The following is a 17,571-nucleotide window of genomic DNA, read 5'->3' as shown; positions in this document are numbered from 1 at the left end:
TCAGGACTGTGGACAGGGAATATGCCGGATATACTGTACATAGTACATAGTAAAGGATATACTTACCATCATCATTATCACTCCATGTAACTCTACACACTGTAACTGCATGTGTTCATGTTTCATGCACTGCAGACTGCAGAGGGTGCAGACTGCAGTGCAATAGGCTGTGCTTAAGAAAAAGAAAGCTGGTTTCACAAAGAAGAGCCTTTGACTATATCTGAGATCTAGTAAACTTCAGATTTAGACATTAAATTCATTCGTTGCACAAAGCTGCACAAACCATCTTATTAAGCAAGACATTTTTCAAACTAAAAAACATGGCTGACCAAGTAACTGCATTTAACCGCTCAACTCCCTTCACTCCAGCAGAAAATTCAATATTTTACAAGGACATTTTACTGGGAAAGTTCAGCCAACAGTGTAACAATACCAAAAACTTTTAGTTGCATAAAATCTTAATGCAGCGCAGACCTGTAGCTGACATTTAGCAGGGCTCAGTACTTGTGCTACAGTAACTTTTCCTTGTGCAAACAAAAATGACTGACGTTGATTTCTTGCGGGTTACTACAGTCTCTAAAACCTCTTTGCCCCAAAACAATCAAAAACATGTTATCAAACCACAAATTATGATCCATGTTTCCTTGTGTTTTATTGTTGATGCCACTGGTCAGCAGGGGTCACTGATTGTTACCATGGAAACATGGGTTATAGCTGGGATCCAGACCAAAATCAGCCCTGCACTTGAAGAGCGCAGCGGGCAGCTTTGGTGAGGGTGTGTTGTTTAAGGTAGCACTGAGACAATGAAAACTGAACCAGGAAGTCCAGTTGGATTGAGAGATTTCTGCCTTTGAAGGCTTATCACACCAAAACATTGCACATCGGTCTGTAACACTCACAGGATTTTTACATCTGAAGTGTCTTGTAGGCTTAAAATGGTAAACAGGTTGATGGTCAAACATGTGGTTTTATGTCCAGTGACAGTCGATGGGGTTATGTGGTGTCTGTAACTCTCGCCTACTTTGTAGTCTACTTACGTTCAAGGGAAAACATTTTAGCAATATTTTTATTTATAATCTTTGCAAGTTGGTCTGGTTCAGATCACTGGTCTGTATACAAACTCCCTACTTGAATCATCAGCTCTGTATATGGGCATTGTTTGTCAAATATAACGCTTACAAGGAAACCTTTAGCACGCAGGTTATATGGCAACAAATCATTTGAAAAGGTTTTCAAGCTATACTAATAGATTCATTTACAATAACTGAAAAAAAAACCCTGACTTGCATTAGGAGCATGAATCTAGTGTGTGTACCCTTTTTCTTGGCTTGTGTATCTACAACTGATCTGGATGCAACATGTCCTTGAAACACTTTTACTGTCAGTAATCCAGGTCTTTGTCAGTGACTCTACGGTCAGCCAAAATCTCTGCTGTTTACTTACTTGGAACTTACTGACTTACTTCTCTCTCTCTCTCTCTCTCTCTCTCTCTCTCTCTCTCTCTCTCTCTCCCTCCCAGGTTTTTCCAATAACTGACATCACAAAAAAAAAGCCAAAGGTGAGTGAATTCTTTTGTCAGCTTTTTTCCATATCTGTTATTTCAGTCACCTTTCTTGAGACTCTTTCTTCTTACTTCACTTTCTTTCTTTTTTTTTCTTTGTTCACAACTAACTTAGTATAAACTTTATGTAAACTACTTTTCAGCTTAACTAAAATAACTTTCAACACTGATTGAAGACCCCCTCCAGACATGTTTTTAAGACATAAAAATACTCCACTTGGAGTAATTATTTGAATCTGATAAGGGGTTTTTTCCACCAAAAAGTTCAGATAACCAGTCAAAAATAATTTTAAAATTGTGTAAGTTGCACACCGGACCAAGACTGGCTTCAAATTAGTTGTGATGTCACAGATCACACTCCGAGGTGCACACCATAGACTCAGATTCAAGGTGAGCACAGAGAATCTTCAGCGTGAATATAAAAACAGCTTTCTAGTGTCAAACTCTGCACATACATCAATCTGCGAAGTTAAGGCCAAACATTCAAGTTAAGTCACAATAAGTAAGCACATTTTTGAGTGGAGGGGGACTTTAAAAATCAACAACACACCTTTAAGTATCAGGATGTCCCTTTTCATCCTTTATATTTGGAGATTTGATGTTTGATAGTTGTAATTATACAATTTCACCACTAGAGGGAGGCAGAGTAGTTCTGTGTGAGTTGCCTCAGGTCCCCATGGTGAATATCCTTGTTAGAGAGGGATATGCAAGCAAAAGAAACAGAAGCCTGCAGGAGTGATTCTTATTATTATTATCATTACTATTATTTTAAAATCTGCTTCATGCTTCAAGATGTGACTCAAGCTCTTCTGTGTACATGTATATACATATGTGTGTGTGTGTGTGTGTGTGTGCATGAGCATTTTGTGAATTGTGTTCAGTATACACACGTGAGTTTTCCTTGCAAAAAGAGCATTAGTGATACCTTCAACACAATTGTACAGTTGCAGAAACGTGATGAAATGAAAAACAGAGGCCAGAGATCGTCTGTGCGGGGTCGAGCTTGTTGGAGATGTCACTTACTTCCAGAAGTGATGAGACAGGTAGCGAGCGTGATTCCGTGTTAATTCACAAACCGTCTGAAAACATGAATCTCCGCTAGTCCCCCTCCTCCTTTTTCACACTCTATCGCCTCCCCTCTCTGACTTCTGATAGGGCAGACATGGAGTCAACAGAGTAGAGAAAAACAGCGAGAGGAGGAGGAGGAGGAGGAAAGGAAGGGAGGGAAAGAGAGTTCGGGTACAAGGGAAGGACTAAAGTAGAAACAAAGACACGCTGCAGGTGTGTGGAATTGAGCGTTTCGAGACTATCATTAGCTTGACGGCACAAACCGGACGAGCGTCAGAGCGCCGGATGACAGAGGTGAAGGACAGGTAGATCATGTGTTTGTGCTCACAGTGAGATCATCGCAGCTGAAGTTTTGATTCGCTCCAGGTTAGTTTAGAGCTGTTTGAGAGCTTTTCAGTCAATCTTGCCTCAGTGTAAGTCTTGACCGAGCCATGGCCCTTCTTACCAACGGCGCGCAGAATCTGGGCTCCTATTACTGCCTCATCCGACGCAGGTTCAAGAGGAGACGGAAGAAACGCTCCGAACGCAAAGGTAACCCCTCGCAGCAGCACTTCACAGACGGAGAGTGTTGCTGAGCTTGCTTGTTTTTAGACCTTTCAATTTCGTTAGTAACTGGCAGGGGAAGAGAGCTGTGCACTCGCTGTAATAAACAATTCGTTTCACTCATCTGTCAAGTTTGAAGTTGTTCATAGCATCAGCAGGCTGCTTCTCTGTACAAAACACTGACAGCTGAAAAGCTTTTAATTCTTCATCCTGTTTTTCTGTGGCTACGTAAATTAACTTTAAGCACTTCAAATAGTGAAGTTGTATTTTCTCTTTAATTTTGGTGTTTTACATGTGGAGAAAAGTCATTGATTTCACTTTAAAGTTATCTATATTTTACAAGAAATGTACTTTTCTTGCAATTTCCATCAAAGATTTGTCTGTGTTCAAAATGGCCGTAACAGTTTTTGGTACAATAATGTAGAAAATAGAATAGACATGTAGCTGAGTGATTGCTGGTCAAAAAGTATTTTAAATGTGTTTTTCAGTGATTATGTTTATCATAGAAATGTAGCATATTTATTTTACATCTTTATTATATTATTTTATCATAGGAAAACAAATACCCCAGTCATAAAACTTAATGTTAGTAATGATATTTATAAATTTGAACTATGGATCATCACTAAACTATCAGCAGTAAATGTAAACAGCAGGTGTGTTCACGTTTGTAATTGAAGAAACCGACTTATATTTTTAAAATTAAATATATTTGTTTGTCTTATATGAGCTTTAATTAAAATATAGCCTATGTTCATAAACATTACTGGTGTAAACAAACCATAAACACCAGAAAAAAACATGAATAACTTGAGTCTTGTGCTAAAGACCTGGCAATTTTTATTTATTTATTTATTTATTTTTATGATGATGATGATGATGATGATGGGGCCATTCTTTTGTTTAGGCTATATTTCAACCACAGTTTTCTATTCAAAAGTAAAAACAACAGTGCAATTCTTTATCTACTATATCTGTTTTAATTAATCACATGTTTTTTGTATGTTTGTGTGTCCTGATCAGCCCTCCTCAAAGAAAGAAACGCTTGTTTTTAAAGAATCATAATTATTATTATCTCTCTCTCTCTCTCTCTCTCTCTCTCTCTCTCTCTCTCTCTCTCTCTCTCTCTCTCTCTCTCTCTCCCCGTCCGTCTGTCTGAGTGAGACAGGTCTGTGTCTCTGCGTAATTGAAGTAGGGTGATGGGAGCCCCACAGAGGCTCTAAGCTTTTCTCTCCTGAGTCTGCTGCTCTGCTTTGGGGATTAGCCTAACAGCAAAGGTAGTAATTACTTAGGTGGCCACAGCTCACTGGCGGTATTTGCAATGTCTCAGCCACTTGCTTTGACACCCACCGTTCTCCAATCTCCCTCACCCCTCCCCACCCCCCCCCCCCCCCCGGTCGAGCCGGCTCCATTCATCCAAGTAAATCCACCGCTGCTGATGCTGCATTTTATAGTCCCTGATTCGCACTCCAGTCCTGCTCACTCTCAGACCGACTATGTCCATCAGCATTACACAGGTCTGTTTCCCACCTTTTCACTCTCCCTTATCACCATGGGAATGAAAGTGGCACTTTTTCAACATACTGAGAGAAGAGATGACTAAGCAGGACTTTGGGCCAATGTTGCTCTGCTTGCTCTCTCAGTCAGCTTTAATGCCCCGCACTGGGAGCTCCCTGATAAGTTGCTTAGTACTTCAGCTCCTCGGAGTGCTCGTGGGTTAGCGGCTAACGCTAGCAGTGTGGATGAGGTCACATACTTACTAAAGACAATCATCAGTAGAATAATGTGACACTGACTCGAGAGAATCTCTTCGCTTAGTTCCCTCGACAGTGAGGTCAGAGTCAGCAGCGCACCGCTGGACTGGATAGTCCATTAAGTGCAGATTAGTGTCTTCCACAAGGACACTTCAACATGTCAATACAGGGGTTGACCAGGGTCAGCTGTTTGAAGAGCCGAGTCTAAAAGCACTAGTCCACACTGTAACCCTGAAAAGAATTCATACAGAATAGTAATTTCACTCCACCGACAAAGTTCACTTTAAGAAAATGTTGTGTTGTCAGCTCAGAAAGTTCAGAGATGATTTTGTGTGTCTGAATGATGAATTTGAACATCATCCTAAAGCTGTGTGTGCAGTTACAATCTGACTGAGAGCTGTAGATCAAATCCAAATATCATCTCAGTGTCTTGCTGTTGTTACAAACCACTTATCCCAGAACGTAAGACACTTTAACTGAATGCAACCCATTAACACCATCAGTATGTCCGTAGCCCCATTCGGACTGGATACATTTCACTGGGGCAGGTGTGGTGATGTTAACATTACCTGCGCTGGTCGGTGATTTTAATGCCTTCCAGAGCACATTTGTGAGTAATAATTGCAGCTGCAATTACCTGCTGTTTTTTGGCAGACTCACTGGTCCTACTGTAATTTAAATCCCATCCAGAGTAAAGTTCTTGTATTTTAAAGTGTATATCTGAATTATTGGGGGGTTTCTTTTGTTGTTGTTTTTCCGCCCTGCGTGAGGAGAAGCTTTTACTTTACTGCCTTTTACCAGTTCAGTATAAGATTTGACATTTGAAAACGAAGGAAGTCAAAACCATTTTCGCTTAACTGATAGACAGAAACATGTTAAAGGGAAACTTTGGTATTTTTCAACCTGGAAAGTGTCTAAGTGACTAATGGGGCTACAATTTTTGATACTGGTCCAGTATTGAGTGAGAGTGCTGCAGCTGGCAGCTGCGAAATGGGCTGCAAATGTAATCGTTCGGGGCAATTGCGCTCCATCAATATACGTCCACTAAAAGTGCTTGTTTTTGCCACTGACAGACTCGGATTGTTATTATAAGTACCTGACAACATTATGGAAAGGACCATACAGAGAAATAAAACATTTTTCTTTACCTTTTTGCTTGATCCGGTCTGTTTGTTATTGTCTAACCAAGTCTCACTCAAGGAGAAATCTCGTTCCGAAATATTGCGAGAGTTGAGTTGTTTAACACCATCAAGGTCCTATTTGGGAACCAATACGATGACAGAAAACATTTAAAGCTCATCAGGAGAGCAAGACGCTGTAAAATCATCTAATAAGCTGTTATCAGATACAGGTAGATGGGTAGTGGTTTTCTCTGCTGAGTGTACATCAGTTACAGACCACATTGTGCAGTTCTGCATTGGTTAAATCACTGACGGAAATAATGATTTAAATAACTGAGGAGCACAGTGAATCTGTTATTCACCACCTCCATTTTTAATGTTAATCTGATCCAAATGGGGCTTAAATATAAGAATTCAGGTGTGATCTTAATTTACAACTCACATACAAAGAGAGTTCAGACAGTTTCTTGTTGATTAGACCTCTGCTCAGGTTGAAGGTGGGCAGTACTTAGACCTTGATAACTTACCTCCAGTCCAGCTGTAGTTTAAAATTAAGTATTTCCAACCAAAGATCAAGTATTTTTCACATATACGCCCAAATTTGGAATCGGTTGGCTGTTACTTAGAATCAAATTTGTTATTGACAGGACCTGGTGCTACATTCAGGTTCACGAATAAATAGAATTTTTTAAAACATCAATAAAGGGATGATGGAGCTTTTTCTGTGATGGTGCCTAACCTGTAGTATTGGGTCTTCTACCAAGATTTTTTAAACCCCTCTTTAATGCGGTAATTTTCTCAACAATGAACCGCTTTTTGTTCTTTAATTGTGTGTAACGTTAGCACTGAACTTAAATGAAAACCATTTATCTTCTCTTAAATTCATCTTTGAAAAAGGTTATAACACTAATTATTCTGTCATTGTATTATATTCTCTTCTTCCTTGAAGACTTGTATTTGAATACAACATATTCTTATTAATATATAATAATCTGCAACTCTAATGCAGACCTTTAGTTGTCTATAGTGTAGAACTGTTATGTATTGATGGTGTAACCAGTGACCGTGTAGATAATCACATTTTACCATTGCTTTATAAGTGAATTACCATACAGAGCAGACACTTTCAAAATGCTGAACTTAAGCATATCTTCCAAGTAATAAGTTCTTCAATGCATCTCTCATAAATGTGCCAAGCCATGACACTCGTAGACGATGCTTTCCAATGGGCCGTATATGAAATATGGGAAATGGGGAACAGAGGGCTTTTCTGCCATGCCAGCGAAATCTCTAAAATGAGTTTTTGTAACTTGAATAGGGGGGCAGAGAGAGAGAGAGAAAGGGGGGGGGGGGGGGGGTGGGATCTGCATCGCCTGATGCTCACAATCCATCGTTGTGGAAAAGACTTTACCTACAACAAGCCGCATTTTCTAACCTCACATCCTTCCTCCCTTCCTTTTTCACTCATTCCTTTACATGCTTCCTCCCACTGCTTTTCTTTTCATATATTATTTCAATTATTCACTTATTCATACATTTGTGTACTTAAAGGGATTTAGAAATTATCATTACCATTTGTAAGATTCTCCAGGACTAAATATAGTTTCTTAATTGATTTGGCTGTTTTCCCTTCCCTTGAGAATAACCGAAGCTGCTGCATTTACTGTAGACACACAAAAAAAAATAAATGCACAGCTTCTATAAAAGCTCAGACAGGCCGATTAACATTTGACAACAGCAGCAATGGAAATCAAATAGAAAACACGGTAATATTTATTTATCTGACAACAAAAAAAAAAAGCTGTTAATTATGAGCAGTGCCTCATTTATTGGCGTAACATTTTCAGGCACCACAAACACAGCGGCGTTCTGTCATGATAAGAAATGAGTTGTGTCTGCCTGTCTCAATGTAATTAGCCTTGATTAGCATGCCGCTAATGACTGCAACAGACTAACAGAGGGGGGAAAAAAAACATCGTAGCGAGACTGCACAAACCGCCAAGGTGTGTTAAGCTGGCGGAGAGACACTTCACGGCCCGAGAGATTTGTGTCAGCTCCCTTTATCGCCGCGGAGATAAACTTCATTAGTGCAGTTATATGTCAGTGTAGATTCAAATGGATATAGGTATTGAAATGTTTTGCTCATATCTTAGGTGCTGCTGAGAGGAATTTGTTTTGAGGTAATGGAACAGGACGTATAGTGATAAAAATTGGATTTTCCCAAACAAATGTATTATGTATAAAACCCTTGCCTGCAAAACAGAGGAAAGCTTAATTTCAAACTTTAGCATCTCACCTCAGAAAGAGCTCAACCACAATTCATGCTGCCTTTTTTGTTGTTGTTTTTCTTCTCAGTCTCTGACTATACATCTGTCCTCCTCTATTCTCTTGCCTCCCATCTCCGACATTCGTCCTCTTAGGGTCTATGAGCACTTTCTCCCTCCCTGTCAGCTGTCACGACCTTTTTTCATCTGGCTAAGGTTTCCCACCCTGTCCTCTCCCTGCTGTCCATCATTTTGGTACTTCTCTGCCTGACAGCAGCAAACGCACGAGGTGTGAAACTCAACTCCTAGATAAAAGTGTCACAGGCGCAAGTGGTGTCACACCCACACACACACACACGAATATACACGGATGCATTCATGTCTTTGCACAGCATTTATTGTCAAACCTCCATGCTCTCATACATAGACACAAACACATTCAAGCATACACGCACATCCCTCTCCTTGCGGAGAAGGATCCCAGTGTGTCTAACCAGGCCTTGAATGTGACAAATGGTGTTAGCTGTGAGCACCGGGCATCCAGGCGAGGAGAACAGGACAGCGGAGACAATTGTGCGTGTGTGTGGGGAGGGGGGGGTTAGATGGACAGAAGAAGGTAGAAGGAGACCTGACACACTTTCAGATTTCTGAAGTAAACTGCTGCAAAGACTGCAAGTTGCTTGGAAAAATGTTAGAGACAAGAGTGGCATTTTTAGGAAACTGTCAGATTTGAGTAACTCATGAAACTTAATGTTTTAGGCTTATGGTTTTTATGGGCTCTGTAAATGTTATAGTTTTTATTGGTGTTCTGTGTGTGTGTGTGTGTGTGTGCATTCGAGCACAGGTGTGAACGTTTCTAGATATTTGTGTGCACATGTCAGTTTCCAGGAGTTTCCCCGCATACCTGGGCGCTCTGTCAGGTGCTTGAGCATTGAGCACAGAGCAGCGGTGGTCCGTCTGTGTGAGCCGCACATGCTCATACACCCGCACACATCCGCACACCTCCAAACACACTCAGCCATACACTCCGATCCCCACAGGCGCTCGGTGCCTATGCCGTGTCATAAATCAGAGCTGTCAAATAGATTTTACAGCTCCTAGTGAAAAGAGGAGAGGCAGCCACCCAACAACCTTGAAAAGATGGAAGAAAGCAAAAGTAGAGGAGTTTTATTATTATTAAATCTGATACCTGGACCTAAGGAAGCTTTAAAGAATGACAGAACAGTTTTTCACTGCAGAGAGCATGAGTGTACATGAGTTTAGCGGTATGCGTGATGTGTAACGGCATCGAATACACCGTCCATACGCTGCCCGCTTTTCCATTCTCAGCACACGCACATTTCCTTCCTCTATACTGTAGATTTTCTGTAGACTCCCCACTATTGATTGCCTGTCTCCCTCACTTTTGTCTTTATGCTACCATTATGGTTGGTTCAAATACCACTGTCGGGTCTGGATAAACTATTGATGATTTTATGCTCTAAACAGTTTTCTACTGATGCAGCGTAGCTTTGTATTGTCAGATATGATGCAGTATGCACAAACTTTAGCCAAATTGAGTCTTCCCATGCATGTACCAAAGTGCTCAAAACAGGCGGGTATAGCTGCCAGTCTCTCTTTATGTCTCTTGACATTTGCAGCATTCTGATTGCTGATTTTTTGGCAGAAGCCAATGCAGTGCTGACCAGTCTCAGTACTATAGCCTCCAGCTGCCTTGAGGTGCAGCGTATCCTCTATGAATGACCTGACATAACATGGATCCAGTCAGCCACTCAGACTTTGGGTTGCCAAGCCCAAAACTGTTTACAAGCTAATTTGAATCTCTACTGGTGTGACAATTGGTGCAATTCATGATGGGTTTTTTTTATTAATACAGTGGCAGGTGTGTTGGTGTTTGAGACTAATTTGAAAGTTATTAGTACATTAACAAGACACCGTAATAAGCCTTGTAGAAAGACTTGATTAGGTTGATATAAAGAATTATGAGGCATTATGCGCCTGACTATGTCTTTCTTGGCCACGACCAGTCACTTCCTGGAGTCTCCGCTGGTTGCCTGGCAACTGCTCACAGCCAAAAAATAGTTTGGCACATAACCATTTGTAAAATGCCAAAATGACCTTTATACATGTTGATTTTTGAATGGATTAAACAAACAACATATAGCAAGTTCATTAGTGAGCTGTTTCCCCCCTTTTAGTAGTTTTATGCTAAGCTAAGCTAACCAGCTGCTTGCTGTAGCTTTATATTTAATGGACAGATATGAAGGTGGTATCAAACTTCTCTTCAAAACGAAAAAAGCGTATCTCTCAATATGTTGAACTTTAGCTCGAACTGTTCATTGTATCAGAAACCTTCCTCATCCAAGCTCGTCCAGCTAAATCTACCGCAGAGCTGATTGGAGGAGGCTCATCGGATGTCAGTGTCTGAATGGCTGCCTCTTAATATGCAGAATGGATGAAAGCATGTACGTCTTGCAGTAGGGCTCAGAAGGCAAATCGCTTTTGGCAGGCTAATTCACTGGTCATTAGAAGGGCCAAATTGAATAATGGACTCTGAGGTAAGTGTGCATGTGTGTGTTCGTGTGTGTGTATGTGTGTGTGTGTGTTTGATGAGACAGGAAAGGCGATGTTGGGTGGCCGTACTCGGTGGCCTCCTTACCTTGGCCCATCAGTTTCAATCAGGCAGCACGACAGGCACTCCCCCTTTCTAGCACGACACCTCTCCATTAGGCCACCAGCGCCCACACGTGTACTCCATTAAGGTGCATCACCTGAGGAAGCAACGGAGCGGAAAGAGAGAGGACGGCTCTGACCACACAGAAAAACCTTGATCCCATTTCTATTAAAATTCTTCTTTCCCTCTTGCTTTCTTGAGGTAATCACTGGGCTGCCAAAGCTTTATTGGGAAAGTAATGGGATTCTAGGAGGGTGATAGTAGAACTCACTTATCTAACATCATACATGGACAGTTAACAACGATCCCTGCATTCCTCCTTGTGTAGCTCTCTGTCTTTATTTTATGTTCCTCTCCCTCCTTCGAAACTTTTAAGTCTCATTGCACCATCTTAGGTGTTCAGTTCCTGCACCTTCTGAGCTTTTACCTCCTTGCCACATTCACTTACCTCTGCACGTGACTTTAGATCATAAAAATATCTCCACGTTAGAAATTATCTGGACCATCTTGGCACTCAAAGCTTTGTCACATGCATGCTGAATTGTGAGGGAAACCTCTTCCAGTCAATACAAAGAGCTTCCAGGTTGGATAAAAGTATAACCTGAACTTTTTCAGAATAAGTGAAAATAGTAAGTGGAGAGTATTTAGAGAAAGACATGAAGCGATGTTCAGTTCTTCTCTTCTTGTTGAACTCACTAAATGGTACTAAAAAGAAAAATTTGGTTATTTCATTGAAAGCAAAAAAATCATTGTGGTTCTGTGTCACACTAATAACAGCAGGTAAGAAACACATAGAAATAAAAGACTTAATATTAGTTCCTTAAACTCAGCTCAATTTCAAGTACAACCAAAATATGACACTTCATATTAAACAACACATAGACCTGCATTACTCCCATTAAGAGTAACGGTACCTTGTTAAACTTAAATATGGTCTGAAATGTGATTTTTTGAGAATAAGGTACAGGAATGGATCTGAGTGGTAACCGCCTGGTGGGCCTATCAGTCTGTGTTAGAGCTGCTGAGAGGGCTGTCTCATAGGCGGGCTCTCCTGCACCGGTCATTTCCCCTGGTCATTTGTCTCTGTCCACTTTCTTTCCCTTTCCTTGCCCTCTCTTTTTTTTTCCTTTCATCTCCTCCCTCCCTCTCATCTTCGATACCTCATTTTGGACTCTCAGTCTTGTTCGATCTGTTTCTCCTCTCTTTTCTCTGGCGCTGGGTTTTTTTTGCCATCACCACAGTTCTCCTCTTTTCCCCTCTTTTCCACGTTTCCTCCTTCTATGGCCTTGCAAACCTTGATAAACAAGGTTCAGGTTTTCCCTCTGTCAGCGGAAGGTAGAAACATTAATTTAGTTTAATGAAGACACCAAGTTTGTCAGTTATTTGTTTGTTTGTTTGTGTTTATCACACAATTCTGTTGTACACTTGATTCTGATTGGTCAATGAGGTATTTCTACCATTTATTCTATCAGTCTCCAGAAAGGTTTTTGCTTAGTGAACCAGTTAAACCAGTGAGTTAGTTGGTTTAATATTAAACAGTGTTGTTTTTCATGTTAGGTCAACGCAAATATGCCTGTTGCTAGTTATTAGCAGCTTGAATTTACTGATCTATAACATACAGTATGTTATATTAAGCTCTGATATCTGTATATGTGGATGGTAGACAGACAACCAACACGCAATATAATTTTTGATAAAATGATGTCACTGCCAGCTTTAAAGATACTGCTGGTACTACAGTATTAGCAACGGTTTTGGAGCCCTTTGTCTGTGTCATTATTAGCCTGATTATCAGACTGAATCGCAGTTTCATTTCACTTCGTTTATTCGGCCTGACATCGTGTTCATGTTGGCTGATTTCTGTTTGAGGGCGTTTTGTCATAACCAATCAGCAGTGAGTGACGGATCTGTTCGGCCAGTGGGAGCAGTTAGCCTAATGTTTTTTATGATGATCCAAGGAATATGAAGATATATAGATATATATAGATATATAGATATAAGATTTGTTGTTTCTATAAGTCCACTTAGAGCAGCATCTATCTCAACCAGGCTTTTAACCATTTTGTGGCCAATTTTCTGTCTTTAATTGTCATGGATGTAGCTAGTTAACTTGCTAGCTATGTTAGAAGATCACATCCCCATTCTTAATCCTGTCTGCAAAAATCTAACTGTTTGTACGTTGGTTTCCTCAATGGGCAGAAACAGCCATCGATATGCACAACAACATACCCATTTGAATAAACAAATTGAAGATGTGGGCGGCGAGTCATAAGTCTGGAGACAGGCTATCATTATAATCTACTCCATATTAAAAGAAGAGGCTAGATAAGGCCAGAACAGTATTAAGTAATCAGAAAAGCAAAGATAAGTTTAATGTCTTTTTGTGTAATTGTTCTTTTTTATATCAAACAGCTTGAGCCAAATATAGAAACAATACATAAAATAACATATAACTGGATCCTTCTAGTCAAAATCAAAATAAATCAAACAGTAAGCTCAACTCAATAAGTCAATATCTTCACACAACCAAAAAAAACATCCAGTGAAAGCCCTCATCTGATAAATAAACCAGTTTTGTTAGATTCTCAGTAAATGCAGAAATGTGACCCCGACGTTAGAATCAGGGAATTAAAATGTCAGGGATCACATCGGAGTCAAAAAAACATAGCTAAATAATTCATAGCATTAGCAGCATACGTAGGCTTCAGAGCAACATGACACTTCAGATCATATCACATATCTCGTTAATTACTCAAATAGCTTTCAAATACTTTCCTGCGGTGGTCTTACGGTAGTCACATTTCTCTTTAAACACAGTCAGACAGTTATCTAATCTTTCTGGCATTCGCTATACTATCTTTCAAACTCCACATCATCTGTAACTGCACAGCTTAAGACAGACCATATAAAGCCAATACAAGCAGATGTTTAGCCCCGGTTTCCTTGGAGGTGGAAGTTGTTGGTTCTACTCAGCCCCCGACTCATCTTGTATTGGTCCAGAAGAAATATGTGTTTTAGACATAAATCTAAAGGTGAGACTGAAATATCTCTTTTTCAGAAAGGTCTCCTGTGGATTTGCAGCTGGTGCAAATTAATACACATGGATTATTGCGTTGTCTGGTTCAAAAAGGACTCAACTGATGCTAAAAATCTAAAAACCTTACTGTGCTACGTATCTCTTTATTCCTTATTTGGTTGCCTGTATATCTGGTTACTGTGTGTCTAAAAGTGTTAATATATACACAGTTATGTGTATTTGTGTCACTTACGATGGTCGTCTACAATGTGTCGCACCCAAGGCTGAGCAGTCGGTCGTTCTGGCCTTGATGGAGACAGGAAGCGAGGGCAGCCATTTAGTAGCTACAAACTCCTCTCTGGCCCACTAGCCAGCCCCTGCTTGCCACCATCCCTCCCTCCCTCCCTCCATCCTTCCCTCCCTCCCTCCCTCCCTCCCTACCTCTCTCCTGGCTCTGTTGGTGCTGGGGGGAATCATAGCCACTCACTCTGATGATTTATGACCACACCTGAAGCCAGCCTAAGTTTGTGTGTTTGTGTATTTGTGTGAAATTGTGTGTGCTGTGTGTTGTTTTAAAGAAAAAAAAAAGATAGAAAATATATGATGGGAGTTTTAAGCTTCGAACATAATGATAAAACTTGATGCTGTATGTTTTTGGGCTTCTGATTTACGTCTTTTTTTTTCCTCATACAGTATTGAATAGTGTGTAGTATGTTTCTTTTGTGTTCATGTGCAGGGACCACCATTATCTCTCAGCTGGCCTTTATGACCTGGCCTATTACTGTCTCCTTCTCACTCTTCCATGAACCTTGACTCTGCCAGGCTTCTGAAATGCAATCTCCCATAAAACCCATCAAATAAAAAATTCATATTGATACTCCCTGCCTCTGCTTTCTCCACCTTTTCCCTTCTCTCACCATCAGCGGTCCATGATGATAAACGACCGACTGTCAGATATTAAAGTCTGGAACACAATAAAAGACTGATTCTCTCCTCTTTCTACACCTCTTCACGCCTGCAGTTCTGTTTTCCCAGTTTCATGTTTGGGGGGCGAAACCTTCCCTGTTTCCATCTTCTCGAATGTGGGAATGTGCTACAGTCCTTAACTTTCTCATATATGATAGTGGATTAAATATCTTATGACAGATTTAAAGACATTGTCTTTGGAAAATTATAATCAGATTATTTTATTTTTGAATATTTTATGGACAAGAAGTTAATCCAGAAATGAATAGTTAATTACATCCCTACTCCCAATTAATTTCAAGGAAAAGTGTCCTGCATTGGATTTTATTTTGTATTTTCATTGTAAATCATTTCATAATACAGTGGTTCTTAAACCTCTTCACATCAAGCCCTGAAATTACACAAATTAGACCACAGACCCCCATTTGATAAGATTTTGTCCCATCTGATAAGATTTTTACCTTCAGATGTTTTATTACAGAACGTGTATGAAACCCATGACCAAAATAGTCATATATTCTGTCATTGTGTTACTTATGGATGGAATAATAGTGAAAATAAATGATTTCCCTTTTTGCTGGGGACCCCCCAGAACCCTTTCAAGGACCCCTGAGGGTCCCCAGACCCCACTTTGAGACCCGCTATTGTAATGTACTTAAATCACACACACACACCGAAACTGAATTTCAGTCGCACACCTCTAAATTAGCTCTGCCTTCGGGGCTGAAGTGGTAGTGGGTGTGCGAGGGCAGTGCCCATTTTTCCCTCTTAACTCCCAGCTGAGCCTTTGTGTTGGTCCATTACCCAGCAAGTCCTGACATTGTACCGCAAACCACAATGTCTCCTGAGAGTCTGTCAGACCAAAACAGTCAGTTAAACAGTCTATTGGCCGAGCAAATGGCAAATGACAAAGGATGATTTGATGCGATGTGAATCTGATAATGACTGATGTATTTAATTAAAACATTTTAACCATTAATATTATCAATACAGTAGATGACTGTTTGCCTTTTTTATTGTACAAAAGTAGTCGTAGGTTTAGCAAACTTTTGTTCAAACAGGCTGCCATAATCATTGAGTGAGTGTTCAGCTTCACACAATGTTCAACTTTACAAGCAAACTTGTGTAAACTTAGCATACAAGCTCAATTTATACATCAGTATCAAGTGGAAGACATGCAAAAATATATAAATATTAAAAAACCAACCATCAAACATGAACCAGGGATGACTGACTGTACAGACGCTGTTCAAGGACGCTCCATAGATCAAGAAACTGCACACTGGCAGCAAATGATGTCACACACACAATAACGGTAGAAGACCACAGTTAACAAGTCGGTGAAATGATTGAATAATATTTTTAAAAATATTTTCTGTAAGGAATGTAGTGGCTATTCAAAGGAGGAGATTTAAAGGTCAAAACCAGATTGGAATTGGCTGTATGTTTGTCTAAATTTGTTTTCACTTGACATGCTTTCTCTCCTCAAAGGATTTTCTTTTAAATCTTGAGTGGCCATTCATTCACAAGGTCTTTTTTTTTTTTTTTTTTTTACAACTCTTAGTCTGAAAAATTATGTTTTTTCACTTGACTTTATATCAAAGGCTACACATGTTGAATTCAACACATCTCTTCAGTGCTTTTCAGTTACTTTGATTTTGTTAAAGTTGATAAAGCTGCATGAGTGATTTTTTTTTTTTCTAAACATTAAACTCAGAACTTTAAGCATAGTTAGAGTGATATTTACTGTTTTATTTTTGATAACCTCCACAAGAATTGGGACCAAACAACATAATGCATTTCAAAAAGCACTAAACTGACTTTAAAAAGGACTAAAATACAAATACTGAGTTTTTTTTCCAATTAGCATTAAAATGACTAAAGATACGAGAGCATGAGATCAAATCACAGAAAGTAGAGACCATAAAAACAAAGGTAAATATCATTTTTTGAACTATAGAAAAGAAAAGAAAAGGACAACAAAGATAAGAAATCATTCAGGTCAGCTGGAATGAAGGATGTTTTTTACATGGAGAGCAACATTGAGCTCACAGAGATAAGTACGTACATGACTCTTATTTGTCCAACGATGCATGCTTTGCTTTTTGTCTCTGCGTCTGCGAGTGTCAGGAGCCAAGCGGGGACTGCTTTTAGACTCTGTCTTGGTCCTGTCAACACAGCAGCATGTCAGACTGCTGAAAATCTGAAGGAGGAGGCTTTTTGTCTGTTAATATGCTGTTAATGTAGTCTGGGTGACAGTAGTAGATTCCCTCTATGGGGACAAGCATTAGTTGGTGCCACTGACGTTCCCTGTCGACACTGCAGTCTGAAAAATAATGGGAACAAAATGATCTATTTCCATTAGAGTTGCGTTAAATTGGGTCTGGCTGCATTTAAAACTGTGACTTCTCATCCAAATAAAACACACACACAAAAAAATCTACCTTTTGATACTGTCAAACGGTAGATTTTAAGTGTATTTGTAGACTTCCTTAAACTAAGTTTGTTTCCAATTACAAATAGTTTGAGTGGAAAGTGAAAGACTAAAACTTAAAGTAAAGGAGATACTTGCTTTCAGAGCTCAAGTACCTTCTCCACTGACTG

At 39.8% G+C, this 17,571-nt stretch overlaps 1 protein-coding gene across 1 annotated transcript in view; it reads left to right on the top strand.

Annotated features, from left to right (window-relative positions):
- The window catches only part of adarb1b (adenosine deaminase RNA specific B1b), a 116,407-nt gene that overhangs the window by 72,602 nt on the left and 26,234 nt on the right, over positions 1-17,571 (top strand). Inside the window, exon 3 of the mRNA XM_042425949.1 lies at positions 1,520-1,558. The gene's annotated coding sequence lies outside the window, so the exon portion shown is untranslated. The remainder of the gene's footprint in view (positions 1-1,519; positions 1,559-17,571) is intronic.

This window comes from Thunnus maccoyii, chromosome 11 (assembly GCF_910596095.1).
Source record: "Thunnus maccoyii chromosome 11, fThuMac1.1, whole genome shotgun sequence".
NCBI classification, from domain to species: domain Eukaryota; kingdom Metazoa; phylum Chordata; class Actinopteri; order Scombriformes; family Scombridae; genus Thunnus; species Thunnus maccoyii.
This window is presented reverse-complemented; position numbering and strand designations above follow the sequence as displayed.